General features: G+C 41.8%; 1 pseudogene across 1 annotated transcript in view; it reads left to right on the forward strand.

The window, feature by feature from the left end:
- The window catches only part of LOC146834625 (vitellogenin-A2-like), a 130778-nt pseudogene extending 120124 nt beyond the window's left edge, over window positions 1-10654 (forward strand). The window contains exons 29-32 of the transcript XR_014960052.1: window positions 137-225; window positions 8068-8165; window positions 8260-8441; window positions 10388-10654. The product of XR_014960052.1 is annotated as a vitellogenin-A2-like (transcript). The remainder of the gene's footprint in view (window positions 1-136; window positions 226-8067; window positions 8166-8259; window positions 8442-10387) is intronic.
- The last annotated feature ends 4130 nt before the right edge of the window (window positions 10655-14784 follow it).

The following is a 14784-nucleotide window of genomic DNA, read 5'->3' on the forward strand; positions in this document are numbered from 1 at the left end:
AAGTGCAAGCCTATCAAACAAACAGGGCAAAGTGCTATAAGCATTGGCACGCACATTTACTATAACAAAGCATGTGATTTTGCTTTTGAATTAAAAGATATTAAAAACATACATATAATATGTTCTTCTTCTTCAGTGATATTGACATGTATCCATCTGCTGACTCTATTAAGCTGACGATAAATGGCATTGAAGTGAACAGGCTGCCATATGAATCACATTCTGGTAGGTGAAAGAGTATTATTGGATACATCAATAATGAAACAATCAATCCATCACAACTGAAATGAGGACCCATTTAAGGGTCAGGGGTCTACCCATAAAGTTAATTCTCGCATTTTAAAGATTTTCCACGCTGACTTTTTGTGGCTTGATCTACAGTAGAGAGTTTGATCATAAAATCTGTATCTGAGTTGGCTTGAGGATACATAGACACCATGTTCTGCCTTGATGACATGTGAATCATGTTTCCTTGCAATGTTGTAGGTTTGCTGAAATGTGATTCAGAATTATCACCAGAAGTGAAATCAAATACAAATGTGGTTATGGTACCAGAATATTGCATTTTGAAAACTGACATTAAAAAGTCGGGTGACCAGAATATTAAGTACCTAAATATATTGAAGATAAATAGGCATAGGTATGCACAAATTTACTTACCTCCACAGGTAATACCACAACAATATATATCCCAAAGATACAGAGACGTAAAGTTAAGAAAAGTAACTCTACACTTACCATTATATACCTCCTCACACACTATTCTAGTTGACAGTATTTTATCCACAATATTTGAGGCAAGATGGCCGCGAGTGAGCTGTGCTAAGCGGTCGCACATAACCTCTCTCTCCCATCTGGAAATTAGTTATTGCTATTACTGTTGGAGCTGGAGCAATTTGACAATAACCGGTCCTACCGATGTTTATACCTACTTCGGGGATTAAGGAGTATATGATATCAGAATTGCATCGGCTGAGAGAAAGCTGGAGAAGATTTGCTCGGGCCGTGGAGTGTATAAAGCTGAAATATACACAGTTTGGCGCAATGCCGCCTCGGCCCGCAAAAAGCGATAAAACTAAAGAAAAGGTAAAGACAAAGGAGCAAATAGAAGAATGTAATGCTCTCCCAAAGGATCATGCCGAGATAACTACCCTCGATATTAGTACTAAGGAACCAGGAGCGATTCGAAAGGCGATACAGCAGCTGAATAAGAAGACCACGGAAACACGAAGAGGGGAGAAGGCTGATTTACTCGATTTACTCGGAGCTAATGCATCAGGGTCCCAATCGGGCGATGCCAAGAGCAAGCCGCCCTCCAAACATGCTCCGACAACGGTGGATAAATCTGACAGAGGGGATAGAAGCAAAATCAAGTCTAAACCTCGAGAGACCCTTCTTAGACAACCCACCTTGATGGAGGCATTTTCCGGCCATCACGGGCTAGCAGGGAATCAAACGCCAAACGGAATCGGCTGTCATAGAACTGGAGGCAGTGAACCGGGGAGCGTCCTCGAGGACGCGGCAGACACTGGAGGCGCGTCAGCTGCAGACGCTCCCGTTGCTAAGCAACACCAACAGCAGCAGGCTCAGCAGTCTGTGGGAGAGCGCAAGCGTGAGGCATTGGAGCTTGGTGTGGCCTCTCCGGTAGGACCTCTTGGTACTCAGCGGGGTGAGTTTGGACATGCAAATTCTGGTGAGAGGGAAGGTGGGGACAAGGAGAACGATATGTTGAGTGCCATTTTGGTACTTGAAGCTGAGTTAAGCGCCCCCCAAAACTCCCCTAAAACCTCCAGAAACCCCCGAACCCCCCGAATAAAGCCCTGGCTACCTGGGGCAGCTCTACTAGTCTGGGGAGGGAGAGGGGGGGGAAAGAGGGGAAAAAAAAGAGACAAATAAAGAGACAAATAAGCAGAAAGTACATGATCCTAGAGAGGGGAGAACTGAAAAGGCGGAGGTTGGCTCAGGTGAAGGAGAGAGATTCTTTTCACTCAACGAGGACTCTGATTCTGTACAATCAAGTGGTGAGCTTTCAGATGGGCAAGATGAAGAGGGAGATGAAGAAGATGAAGAAGTATTGCTCTCGGACACTAATTCATCTGGGGAGGATATAGCTACAGCAAGAGACTCGACTCTGAGAAAGAGACAGATAAAGCCTAAACCAAAAAATATACAGAATGGCGGAATGGGAGAAACCGAAAAAGGGCTGCTTTGGGATTACTCGGCTACTACCCAGGTGTATCAAGCTGAAGATACTAATGAGCCAGGGAAACAATCTGCTTCTCTTGATATTCTGTTTAGCACGCTGAAACAGATGCAGGCAGAGGCCAGAGCCGTGAGTCGGAAAGCAAGACAAGATGCTAAGAAAATACAAGCCTCATTAAGAAAGACAAATAAACTTTATGAGGACCTGGTGGGGAGAGTTACTGAGGTGGAGGAGCGTACAAGCAAGCTCGAAGACGACTACAGTAACTGGCAAAACTTTAAAGAGGCACAAGGGAAGATGGCTCAGGACTTTCAGTGGAAAATGGAGGACTTTGAAAACCGCCAAAGGCGGAATAACATCAGAATTCTGGGAGTGGAGGAGGGTTTGGAAGGGCAAGACGCAAGGAACTATGTGATTAACTTACTTAGAGGGGCATTTCCGGAGTCCCAGTGGCAGTGGGACAGGGAAGTCCAGAGAGCGCACAGATTTCCCTTCATACTCAGAAAAGAGCAGGGGACTAGTGGAGGTGGGAAAACCGCTTTTCCAAGAGCTATCCTAGTATATTTAGGAAATTTTCTATTAAGGCAGGAAATAATTGAGAAAGCTAGACCAGATTCTAAGAGGTCATTTGAGGGTATCTCCTTCTTCGCCAGGCCGGATTTCTGCCATGTCACTGTTGAACGGAGGTGGAGGTTGAGGCAGTTGATTTCTAAATTTCAAGGGCTGGGTTCAGAGGCTTACCTATTGTTCCCTGCTAAATTAAAAGTGGTTACTAGAGGGAGAGTTAGGATATTCTTCTCAGAGATTAAAGCCCAGCAGTACATGGATGAGCTGAAGAACCAACGTTCGTAAGGAAAGAAGGGATGGGAGAGGGGGCGCGATTGTTACGGCTCACTCACTCCGACTACACATAGGTCCTGTGGACCTATTTGCCTGTACAAGGGGGGGGGGGGGGTGGGGGCGGGTTAGGGTGGAGGGGTACACCACAAGGGTTAAAATTCGGGAATCAATTGGGTTTGATAATGCACATTGCTTTACTATTTTTTGGTTTATGGGAAACATCGCGCATACAATTTAGATCGTGTAGACAATGTCAAATGAGTGTAGATTGGTATACCTTTTGGTTAAATATGGTTAAGCTAGACTTGAGTAAGCATAATTTTTTGATACCCTTTAATGCCCTGTAGAATTGCCTCGATCAATGTATGTGGACTTAACGATCCTAGGAAAAGGGCAAAGGTAGCAGGGTTACTGAGATTTTTACAGCTAGATCTGGTATGTCTGCAGGAGACCCATATCGAAGTAGCGCAGATATACCTTTTGAAACAATTGGGATTCGATGTCTTAGTGGCAAGTAAACAAAATACCAGAACCAGGGGGGTAGCAATACTAGGAAGATTTAAGGATCTGGTGGTGTATAGGAAAAAAGAGGATCAGTGGGGAAGATGGGTTATGGTGGATTTATGTTGGAAGGGGACACGGTTTACTTCAGTAACCATATATGGTTCTACTGGAGACGACCCTGATACTTGGAAATTTATGGATATGGAATTGTCACAGTGGCCGGAACCTATTATATGCTGTGGCGACTTTAATATCCATGACCCAACAAGCTCTTTTATAGCACCTAGGGGGAGGTATTTAGGGAGAAAGAAAAAATCGTACAGAGCTCTGGCCGATATGGTTCAGCATAATTCTCTTGGAGACCCATGGATGAAATATCACCCCCTTTTAGATGGTAGCACCTTTTTTTCCCTACCACATAAAGTATTGGTCAGGCTAGATTATTTTTTAATTTCTAATTCTTTAATCCATCACACAAAAATAGAGAAACAACCTAGGATTATATCTGATCATAATCCCCTTGTTTTAACACTGAATATCACTCAGATAAGTACTATAAAAGCTCAATGGACCTTTGAACGTAGTTTATTAAAAGATGAGGCATACCAGAGACATATGGAAAGGTGGATAATGAAATACTGGGAGGATAATAGAGGCACGGCACCACCAGGTGTAGTTTGGGATTGTTTTAAGGCTGGGGTCCTAGGGGAAACTATGAGCTTTGTGATAGCGAGACAGAAAAGGGAGAGAGGACACCTAGAAGATATAAGGCTCAAGTTATACATAGCGGAAGAAAATTTGGTTATAGCCACAACGCAGGGAATCCCGCTGGATGCCTATATTTTAAGATTGGTCACTCTTAAGGGAGATGCTATGGAAGGTATTATCTCAAAAGCTGCTGAAAAATATCTGGCACACAAACAGGATACTTATGAACTTAGCGAGAAAGTTGGACATATTCTAGCGGTTAGAACTAGACAGCGTACAACAAATGCTGATATTAAGGAGATTCAGGACCTACAGGGAAAGTTGGGCACTGATTCAGATTTTATCAGAAAGTCTTTCCATAAGTTTTACACTAATTTGTACTCGTCGGAGGGCCTAAGGGATTCAATTGATATAGAAAGATATTTGGGCGATGTTTGTTCGGATGTTTTACTGCCAGAAGATAGAGAGATATTAGATGCCCCTTTCCAGGTAGATGAGATTAGTAGGGCAATGGAAAGTCTCCCCTCTGGGAAAGCCGCTGGACCAGACCAGATTCCGGTGGAATTTTTCAAATTGTTTCATAATAAGGTACTGGGCGAGATGTTTAATATAATGCTTCATACGCAGCAAGGAGGTTCCCCGCCTGAGACCTGGGGGGGGGCGGATATTGTAGTTATACCAAAAAAAGGGAAGCCTCCTGTATATCCGGCCTCATATAGACCGATTACCCTCATGAACGCTGATGTTAAAATCTACTCTAAAATTCTGGCGACAAGGCTTGCGGAGAATATAGAGCAGCTTGTAACCCCATCACAACATGGTTTTATTCCAGGTAAGGGAACCACCCAACATGTGAGGACAGTCATCACAATGCTTGATGCTGCAGGAACACTGTGCGACCCTATTGCTGCACTCTTTTTAGACGCTGAAAAAGCCTTCGATAGGGTCGCCTGGGAATATCTTTGGGCAGTTCTAAGATGGAGTGGTATAGGGGAAGGGTATATAACAGCTATCCAAGCTTTGTATAAAAGACCTACTGCCAGAATTAGAGTGAATAGAGGGTATACAGAGGTAGTTAAAATCTTTAGGGGGACAAGACAGGGCTGCCCCTCATCCCCCCTTCTTTTCGCATTATTTCTTGAACCTTTTTTAAGACATCTGGACAGAAATGATGGGATTCGCCCAATGGTTTTGAATGGCAGAACAGTAAAAATTCTCGCATATGCCGACGACGTGGCTATATTAACCCCTGACCCGGATATGGCTATAATGGAGGTAGAACGTGAAGCCACTAAGTTTGGACAACTGTCAGGTTATAGTCTGAATAAATCAAAGACCTTGATAGTTAAAAATAAGTATACCTTATGTGCCGATTCCAGGGTGGTGCCATCAGCTATGTATCTTGGTATAGTAATTACAGCTAACATCGATGTTATTGTTGAGGAAAATATTTCCCCTGTCTTGGCTAAAGTAAAAGTAGACCTAAATAGAGCAAATAATTTACATCTCTCCTTAGTTGGGGTCACTAATATGGTGAAAATGACGATCTTGCCTAAGTTGCTGTATTTATTTAGAACAATACCATTATATTTTGAATGTAAATGGTTTAACATACTGGAGGGTATTCTTAATAGGTTTATATGGGCGCACGGGAAAACGTGCAGAGCATATAGATTTATGTCACTACCCAGAGAAAGAGGAGGATGGGGAGCACCGGATTTTAGACTGTATTATATGGCAACTGCCCTTCAGTATATGCAGGGTTTGATTGGAGGAGGGGGGATCTTACAGAAAGTCACTTCCTCATCGACTGACATTTATTCAATTCTACTGGGTCAAGAGACAGAAAATTGTTTGTTAAAATATACTGATTTCGGGAGTCTTAAAAGAAAACAGTTTAAAACTTTGGCGGCGGCTATTAAAGTATGGAACGCTTTTTTGAAAAAAATGGGGCTGGGTAGATACCATAGGTACATCAGATTATATAACAATAGATCCTTCCCCGCTGAAATTTTTTCAGATTCAGTCATGTCTGGCTGGGATCAAAAAGGTATAAAGCAAATTGGGGACTTAAAAGACTTAGAGGGAATACTACAGTTTAGTGTGTTGGCAAGGACATTCGATTTAAGGAACAGGGACTTCTTTAAATATCTGCAGATAAGGAGCTTTTTGGGCAACAAACAGGGTGGCGTAGCAGGGTTTCAAACCAACGACTTACTAGAGACTTTAACTACTGGTGGCCAGCATACGATTAGATCAGCGTATGCTTTATTAGTCCAAACTAAAGTGGATGATCTGGATAAATATAAACATAAGTGGACGGAGAAACTTCAATGTGAAATTAATGATTTCCAGGAGTCGTTGGAGTTGGGATGTACTATACTGTGCTCGGCTCCCCTGCAATCGCAACATTATAAAACATTGTTTTCACTGTACTATACACCAGACAGAATAGCTAAATGGGGTGGTACGAATGGGACTACCTGCCCTCGTTGCAGCTCAGTTAATGCAGATATAATACATATGTTCGCCACCTGTCCTCAATTATATACGCTAATTAGGGACATTGAGAATTTTTTTGGCTCAGGCACTAGGCTTACAGATGGTACTAAACCCTACGTTGATATTGTTGGGTATAGGGCGGATGGAGAACAATAGGAATACTGAGAAAGAATTTTTATTTATGATTATGGCTGTTTATAGATTAACTTTAGCTAGGGCCTGGCTTGATAAAACCCCCCCGCATATGCAAATATGGCTGGCGAATTTAATTTCTACATTTAATTTGGAAAAACCTATATATGCCAGGAAGGGAAGAGTTGGGAGAGCTCTAGGTGTAAGAATTTGGAACCCATTAGCACATTGGAGGGAAGGGATAGGGTAGAGAGTGGAGGGCTTAGGGGGGCTCTTGGTTCTTGGTTTTCTGGGTTTTTTCTGGGTTTTTTCTATTTCTTTTCTTGAATTCATTATGTATTAAGAGTAACCATGGTATGACGTGTTTTATGGTATGAGTAACTCCCAATGTTAAATATGATATTTTGGATTACAAAATATGTATTGATGAATATAATGTGCAATGTGGAAAATAAAATAAAAATATATTTATAAAAAAAAAGAAGTGAAATCAAATACAAACGTGGTTATGGTACCAGAATATTGCATTTTGAAAACTGACATAAAAAAGTCGGGTGACCAGAATATTAAGTACCTAAATATATTGAAGATAAATAGGCATAGGTATGCACAAATTTACTTACCTCCACAGGTAATGCCACAACAATATATATCCCACAGATACAGAGACGTACAGTTAAAAAAAGTAACTCTACACTTACCATTATATACCTCCTCACACAATATTCTAGTTGACAATATTTTATCCACAATATTTGACCATGTCAATATTTCTGTAGTCAATATTCTGACAAACAAGTACAAATGTATTTCCCTTTATTATTGAGTTAGACCTAACGTGGAATTGATAAGCCTTTACTGTTAGTCTATAAAGTGCAATGATTAGGCATTGAACAGGCCTGTAATTATTTGGACAATGTTCTCTAGAGATTGCACATGCCTTGCAAATCAATTAAAGGAGCCCTGCTGCATAGTCAGCATGTTTATTAGCAGACTTGTTGCATTCTAAATAGATGTTTCAAATTAAAAATATATGTACATCTCTTATTCATTAACAGATAAATAAATCTCTCTTATCTCTAGCACTTTTTTGATCTCTGATGCATGTGTTCCACAATATATTATGTAGTTCCTGGTTAATTTGAAATTGAACTACGCTACACTTCTTTTGATTGCAGAACCGCATTTGAAGATTGAAAAGGAGACTGATGGGCTGATCCTGCTCGCACCTGACTTTGGCATTGAGAAGCTTCACTACAATGGAGTCACATGCCAGGTATTCTGGTGCATTCCACTCACTGTGTTGTTGGCCATATTGACAAGATTACATAGATTTACATCAGAGGTCTCTTTCCTTTTTTATCATAAAGGTTAGACCAACTTTGTGGATGAAGGGCAAGACATGTGGAGTTTGTGGCCATCATGATGATGAGCGGGAACAGGAATATCAGATGCCAGATGGATTTGTTGCTAAAGATGAGGAGAGTTTTGTCAAATCTTGGATTACGGAAGAATCATGTTCTGTTCAACAGCGATAAAAGGTTCAGAACTGGTAAGTTGACAAAATTGATTAATTGAAGGAGGTCAATAACTCCAGCAGTGTGGCCATCATTTTATTGGAACCAAGTCTACTATATAGAATGACAGAGGGACGCCTTTATCCACTAGCACATCTCCCATTTCAACTAGTTTTTCCACATTTAATTTCCTGGTATCTTTCAAGTCATTATTGAATATTATACTATGGTATGTTAGCAAATGTAATTGTGTCTCCAGTTACACACAGTATTGAAAATGTCAAATTACACACACATGCACAAATGTTACTACACCTACACACAGACACATAAATACCTACATCTTCTGTTTGCTAAAATGATGAAATATGACACTAAAAGTGGTATCAAGAAATTTTCAGTTTCTAAACGATTGGATGGCATTGCCTGTGAAGTACAAAGCATTTAACAGTCATATCTCCTCACATTCAACATTTGCGGTATGAGATTCTGAATGGATAAAAGTTCAGTATATGGAACTAGTGTTCTGAGGGCGCCTCAGTTTGGTATCATATGTGTTGATACTTTGCAACCAAATTCAGATTGAAAGCATTGACTTTTTGCCAACCCCCAAATTGACATGGTAGCCATGCTAAAAAACAAAGTTTTCCCATTTGGACTGTCACCCGTTTGTGAATTTCAAAAATCAAGCAAATGAATTAAACTCATCTTTTTAAATGCATCGCCATTTTCTTCAGGGAAAACAGCTGCATTAAAAAAATTATTTTTTCAAAGCCAATAACTGAGACTCGCAGATCTCATCAGCCCACCATCCTTGTGATGGCCTCCAAGTGGAAGGAATCATAATTTCCGACTTACCTGATGAATATTAATGGGGTAGGTTGAATTGCGACACACTCTGAGTTTTCCAACTAGACTTAATGATACATAGATGAGTTCAGAAAAGTACATACTTGTCACAAAATTAGTGGATTTAAACTGAGACCCGTTTCACACCCAATGAGATAGAGAACCAATTATGCCACAACACAGTGAAGCTAGTGACCTTAGAAGGTTATCGACGTCTTGGGCTTTATCTCAGAGGTGTAACTTGAGTCCCCTCTTGATGACGTTATATTAGTTAGGCCCAGGTGATCCTAGGGAGCTGATATGTTCCCCAAGGCAGAGAGTGTTAAGGTAGTTTGATTGAAATGAGGACCCATATATCGGTCAAGCAAAGGAGATTACCCAGATATGGTTTATGTGCTGCATGACGGATTAATGGAATTATGCCCTTTGGACAATGCCAATGGGCCTAGGCTCTTACATATTTGTCTGCTTGTGATTCACCTACCCTGCAATTGAGTGGACAGGAGGGTGGGGGTGCAAATGAATGTCTGGTCTTCTTTGGTTTACACTCTTAAAAATGTTGTACTATTGTAAAATATAATCTTGCAAATGTTGCCTTTATTGACTATAAAGTGGGCGTTGCTTATGATTTAGATTACAACAGTTTTTAAATCTAATTTATAGAAATAGAGGTCTACATCAAAAGAAGGATAACAGTCCCTCTTGTAATGCCATATTTACAAGATAACTTGTTTTGAAATACCACACTTTTGCCCCACACAAAAAACAGGTGTAAATTATGTGAGAAAAATCGCAACATCTTAGTTTCGCAGCTTGTAGTGGAGGAACGTAGCTTGGGAAGATAATATGGTATCCGGTAAAAATTGCATCCTGTGCGATTGGATATGTTATTAAGTTCCCAAATAATGAGATATGTGTAATGACACCTGTGGTGATGTCTAAGCACATTCTACCAATAATCTGGGAGCTTACTGCTAAAAATACAACCTATACTCATATTTGTTTCGCTACTAACAACAAATGTATCTGCATTTTTTTGTGCATTTATTGAGGCTTCCTATGGTAAACACTGTAAGGGCCTAAACATCAAACTGGCTGTTCCATGTTGCTAACCTTCACTCTTTTTGTACAGATTCTACTCTGAACCCTGGTGATAGCCTAAGGTTGGCAAGGAGTGAAGATTTTAGTGACACAACATGATGCTGATCTGGAGAACTACAAAGCACTCCGCAGAACAACCACTCAGAGGATGAAATTTCTGCATCAACCTTTCACCATTGTGTCATTTTAAATGATTCTAAATTTAAATAGTACCATGACTTGCCCTTTCAACTATAGAATGTCAAATTGCATATAAACATAATATTTTCAAATAAACAATACTTTCATTCAAAAAGAAGTACAAGAGTCAATTTTTCATTTCAGTTATCAAGACATTAATGTTCAAAAACGTATTTGATATTTTCTCCAAAGAGTCAGGATTGGTTAAAATATTTTGCAGTGGCACTAGAAATAGGGGTGCAGCACCTGATGCAGCACCCAAAGAGCGGTCAATAGAATAATGGAATACAAAGAGGATGCTTCAAAATGTTTTATTTTACCTTCCAGAATTTCATCTGTGTTTAAATACATATGGTTAAATGTCAAGCACACTTTCCTTTTACTGCTAATTCATTTATCAAACAATACCTGTTTCTGTCTCTTTTTGGCTGTGTAGGACTGTCATTCTGTAATCTGAATCCAATTAATTGTATTGTATTTTATTGTAATTGCATTTATATAGCACTTACTACCCCTGACGAGGCGTCAAAGCGTTTTTTCGGCAAGTAGCACGCTACTCTGGAACCCATAAAGTATTAGTGTCGAGTTAGTAGACCGAAAAATGAAAGTAATTTGAGGTGGTGGATAGGTTAGTCAGTTATTTGGATTCAGAAAGATAGTGGAGGGATAAAAGAGGGGAAAAAGGTTTGCATTTATATAAGCGCTTGTTACCCTGTGGGGGTGTTAAAGCGCTTTTTTCGGCAAGTAGTATGCTACTCCGGAACCCATAAAGGATTAGTGGTGATTAATGCTTAGCTGAAAATCCGGAGTCTGGAAAAGAACGCTCTAAAATTGTTCTGAAAAAGACAGAAATGTTTGCCACCTAAAATATATCACCTTCATGAGACCTGCAAATGAGACATATCCTGCAATGGTTTAAGTGATAGGTACCCTTTAGAATCTTGAGCACAAACCGCATACAATAGTTGTGCATAGCGATATGTACATAAACATGCATTTGAAAAAGGTCCTTCTCAGTTAAGATTGACACTACTGAAGATTAACACGGATATGGTGTCCTCGAATATTATATTATTTTTCTCTCCTGTGGTGTCTTTTCCATGGATTTTAGGTCTTAAGAAGAGTCAGCGGCAGTAGTATAACTTAGCTTAGCTAGCACACAATTGTTATGTTATGTTATCTGGATTTATAGAGCGCACAGCTGCCCCAGCAAACGGGCGTCCCGGCGCTATAAAGGACAAAATACCGGACACAAGTAATACCAAAGACAAGAACATAGCAGCACTAAGAATCCAGAGGAAAAAGGAAGGTTTTAACAGCCTTCCTAAAGGCAAAAAGTTTGTTGATTGCGCGGACATGGACAGGAAGAGAGTTCCAGAGCCTGGCAGCAAGTACTCTAAAAGAGCGGCCGCCGGACCTAGCTCTCTTAAAGCGCGGGACTGTGACCAAGTGAAGACCCGAGGATCTTAGAGAGCGCGAGGGAACATAAGGCAGAATAAAATGCTCCAGGATCTGAGGAGAAGAGTGCTTCAGAATTTTAAACACAAGGCACAGAGATTTAAACTTAATCCTCTGAGCGACAGGGAGCCAATGAAGTTTGACAATGGTATTTTTGGCCGAGCAAAATCGCGGTAAACCCACCAGAGCCCTGGCGGCAGCGTTTTGAACGCGTTGAAGTCTAGAAAGTTCGGCCAAGTTAGCCCCCAACAAAAGAGAACTCGCATAGTCCAGCCTGGACAAAATCGTAGCTTGAACAATAAGCTGTCTGGTTGGAGCATCAAAAAATGTAAAGATAGGTCTGAGCCTACGCAGAATCCCAAAACACGTAGCGGCAGTTTTCTTAGTATGACAGGCAAAACTGAGTTTGCAATCCAGCCAGGCCCCAAGGTTCTTAACCTCGGTGACAGGAAGAGGAGTTGAACCAAGCTCGGTGGCCACCAATGATCACCCCAGAGATGACTCTGCTTGCCGACAATGAGCACTTCGGTTTTTTTAGCGTTCAATTGCAGGCAATTATCTGTCATCCAACGGGCCACTGAGCTCAGTCCCTCGCGGAACTTAGCAGCCTCGAGGTCAAACGCCCCACTTAATGCAACCGCCAGCTGCTTGTCGTCAGCATAGGACACCATAGTCAGGTTCCAACGCTTGGCGACAGCAGCCAGCGGCTGCACATAGAGATTGAAAAGTGTGGGGCTCAGAGCTGACCCTTGCGGCACACCCTGAGTGATAGGATAGGGTTTAGACTGAAAAGGAGGAGTAACAACCCTAAACGTGCGACCAGATAAAAACGATTGAAACCACTCAAGTGCCACGTTATCGACACCAGCCTCCCCCAGACGCTGTATTAGAATGGCGTGGGAGACAGTGTCGAAGGCGGCACTGAGATCGAGAAGCACCAGTGCCGCCGTTTGACCAGAGTCGACCAGAGTACGCAGGTGCTCAACCATAAAGAGCAACGCAGTCTCAGTACTATGGCCGGGTCGAAAGCCATTCTGCGAGGGATCCAAAATGTGAGCACAATGAAGATGATTAGATAAAATAGCATTAACATGAACCTCAGTCAGTTTTGCAACCCATGGGAGAAGAGATATAGGGCAATAGTTCTCCAGCTTTAATGGATCCAAGGCAGGTTTTTTTAAAATAGGCATCACCTGAGCTTGTTTCCAGCTAGCAGGGACAGAACCAGACGTCAAAGATAGATTGACAAGATCACGCAGGGGAGGAAGACAAAGTAGCGCTGAATCTCTAAATTGGGCAGGCCGAAGAGGATCCCTAGAAGAGCCAGATTTGATTTCGCCACAATTTTATTAAACTCCTCCATCGAAAGCTCTGGGAAAGAGCACAAAGGCATAGTAGTCATTGGGCAGGGTTCCAACTTCTCCACAGAGACGAATGAAGCAGAAAAGGAACGATAGATGGCCTCCACCTTTTCCACAAAAAAGGCAGCCAGGTCCTCACAGTGCGAGGCAGAACAGATCTCAGCGACTGGAGCTCTACTGGCTGTAAGATCCTTAAGCACCTTAAATACTAATTTAGTAGGATTGGTGCTGGTGTTGAATTCGCGAGAATAGTAGGCAGCTCGAGCTTTATTAACCGCTCTATGATATTTCTTAGTCCTGGCACGGAAGATCGCTTTCATGTCTGGCAAATAAGACTTACGCCAGGCTCTTTCAGCTTGTTTGCATGCTTTCCTAAGAAGCTTAAGCGAATCATCATACCAAGGACTAGGGTCAGCACGACGGCGTTTACTCTCCGCAATTGGGATCAGGCAGTCCAAGGCTCCAGTCAGCCAATTGCAAAACAGGTCATATCCCGACTCAACATCCAAGAAAGGACCCAGAGGATATTGACCAAGAAGCCGATGAAAGTCAGCTAATTTCAGCTTTCTCCATGGACGCCTAAGAGGCATAGATGAAATTACTCTATGAGGACGGTCCTTAATCACAAGGTGCAGCTCTATAAGATGGTGATCAGTCCAGGCCATAGGCCTTGGAAGCAGCACTTTAGCCGCAGATAAATTGGTAAAAATAGGGTCCAAAATATGTCCACCAACATGAGTACAATGGTTCACCAGCTGAAATAGCTGAAGAGCTTCCAGATCGACAAGAACGCTACTAACGGCAGGGGAAAGGGGAGTATCAAAATGAAGATTTAGATCGCCAATGATACTAAAGTTAGCAGTCCTTAAAGCTAATGTACTGACAGCCTCGGGAAGGGCTGACCTGAAAGCGGCATCCGGGCCCGGAGGCCGATAGATAAGTAGGCCAGAGAAAGTGAAATGGGGATTAACCCAGATGCGAAAGTAAGCACTATCGCAGCCGGCTATATCCATAGCTTTCCATACGCATGGGTAGCAGGATTTGATAACGGCCGCAATGCCACCTCCTCTCGAGTTACGATTATGAGTAAAACTCACATACTCAGAGGGGAGAGCCAAGTTCACCGCAGCCGAGGCATCATCATGCAACCATGTTTCTGACATGAACAAAACATCAGGGGCTTCGTCTGTAAGTAGACTATATACATCCTGATGATGTCTAACCAAAGACCTCACATTAAGATGGTAGACCTTAAAAATAAGCGGAGGCGGAATAGCAGCTGGGCAGCCTAAGGGAGCTTTCCTATATGCAGAGATAGGAACAGGAGATGGAAGTCTAAATTCACACTTAGGACAAATAATAGGACCGGAGAGAGGGTGAAGCGGAATATGCGAGCAGGGCAATGTGTTACGAAAACTAAGCAGATCTA

The sequence above is a fragment of the Triturus cristatus genome, chromosome 4_2, assembly GCF_964204655.1.
Source record: "Triturus cristatus chromosome 4_2, aTriCri1.1, whole genome shotgun sequence".
In the NCBI taxonomy this organism is placed as follows: domain Eukaryota; kingdom Metazoa; phylum Chordata; class Amphibia; order Caudata; family Salamandridae; genus Triturus; species Triturus cristatus.